The sequence below is a fragment of the Austrofundulus limnaeus genome, unplaced genomic scaffold (assembly GCF_001266775.1).
Source record: "Austrofundulus limnaeus strain Quisiro unplaced genomic scaffold, Austrofundulus_limnaeus-1.0 Scaffold158, whole genome shotgun sequence".
NCBI lineage: Eukaryota > Metazoa > Chordata > Actinopteri > Cyprinodontiformes > Rivulidae > Austrofundulus > Austrofundulus limnaeus.
The window spans coordinates 61,352-63,165 of record NW_013952560.1 but is presented as its reverse complement, the minus strand read 5'-3'; the positions used below and the strand labels follow the sequence as shown (position 1 = coordinate 63,165).

Here is a 1,814-nt window from a genome sequence, read left to right as displayed (position 1 = left end):
AAAGGTATTGCGAGGGAACACAAAGGTATTGCGAGGGAACGCAAAGGTATTGCGAGGGAACACAAAGGTATTGCGAGGGAACACAAAGGTATTGCGAGATAACGCAAAAGTATTGCGAGGAAACACAAAGGTATTGCGAGGGAACGCAAAGATATTACGAGGTAACACAAAGGTATTGCGAGGGAACGTAAAGGTATTGCGAGGTAAAGCAAAAGTATTGCGAGGGAACACAAAGGTATTGCGAGGGAACGCAAAGGTATTGCAAGGGAAAACAAAGGTATTGCGAGGGAACGTAAAGGTTTTGCGAGGTAACACAAATGTATTGCGAGGGAACGCAAAGGTATTGCGAGGGAACACAAAGGTATTGCGAGGGAACACAAAGGTATTGCGAGGGAACGCAAAGGTATTGCGAGGGAACACAAAGGTATTGCGAGGGAACGCAAAGGTATTGCGAGGGAATGCAAAGGTATTGCAAGGACCGCAAAAGTATTTCGTGGGAACGCAGTATTGTGAGGGAACACAAAGGTATTGCGAGGGAACACAAAGGTATTGCGAGGACCGCAAAGGTATTGTGAGGGAACGCAAAGGTATTGCGAGGGAACGCAAAGAAATAAATCCCCCCATTTCCCCTCACGGTCTCCGTAATAAACAAACATTTAAAATGAAAGTATAAATAAAATGTAGAAGCCAGTGTTAAGCTTAAAAACAAACACTTAGTGGTGTGGCATGGGTATCTCAGAATTTATACTAGAATGGTTTAGATACATCACTGGTTCCCAAACTTTTCAACTTTTCACCCACAAGATAACATCAGCAGAAACCTGTGCCCCAATTGATATACTGATATCAAGTCAAATAAACAAGAACATAGTAAACATATTCATTATGCTACTTTCATCAATTTTTAAATATACCAACCAAAATCCTTTGTAATAAGTAAGGTGAGAGATTTTTGTTATTTTTAAATGGAATCGATTCTGAAATCTTTTCAAGACCCCACCGTGATGCTTCGGGACCCACAGTGGGGTCTTGACCTCAACTTTGGGAACCACTGGTGTAGATGGGCAGAAACTAAGTGTATCTCCTTAAAACATAAATCTGTAGCGGTGTGGATGGGACCTGATACTTCACACTGAGTCTTACATATTCTATTTAACCTCAGGACAGCCTGTGTTTTAGCAGTGAGCAGCAGAAGACTGCAAGAAATTTGAACACGTAAATATTTGGTTTGTCTGTTTTGATCAGAGAGGAGTTGACGTTAGAGAGAAATAGAAGTTTTCTTCTTTACTGTGACTTGTTTCGATGTTAAATGGTTTGAGAAAAAGCAATAGGCTGCAGCTAGCAGCCAGCTGAGGTGTTTCGTGTTGACAGAAATCACTGAGTGTTAATAATTTCATCTGATGACCTGCTTTTGACTGTGACATATGCACACATAGGTCCACACGGGCCGCACAGACGGCAAACTGCTGCTGTCGTCCAGAGGACGGGGGAAAACGTGTGTTTGTTCTCTGAAAACACAACCAGCACGAGCAACTGCTCACAGCTGACTGTGTGGCTCGCGCTCCTCCCACTGAGGTGGTTATCTGAGCTGACGGTTCTGAGCGGCGGGGCCCAGCTGGTGCCCGCATCATGTCACCGCTGACAACACCCACCGCTGATCCACTATGATGCGAGCAGGCGGAGAGCGACCGGGCCTGCGGGTGAACACGTTGCACGCTGGTATCCCCTCGTCACCGACACTGTTGACTTCATTCACAAAACCTGAACACTCTGTGCGTGTGTGTGTGTGTGTGTGTGTGTGTGTGTGTGTGTGT

General features: G+C 44.9%; 1 protein-coding gene across 3 annotated transcripts in view; it reads left to right on the top strand.

Moving 5' to 3' along the window:
- Positions 1–1,808, top strand: part of LOC106523514 (low-density lipoprotein receptor-related protein 8) — a 199,970-nt gene extending 198,162 nt beyond the window's left edge. For all 3 annotated transcript variants that reach the window (XR_001310903.1, XR_001310901.1, XR_001310902.1), the window contains exon 19: positions 1,437–1,808. The gene's annotated coding sequence lies outside the window, so the exon portion shown is untranslated. The remainder of the gene's footprint in view (positions 1–1,436) is intronic.
- Positions 1,809–1,814: the final 6 nt, after the last annotated feature.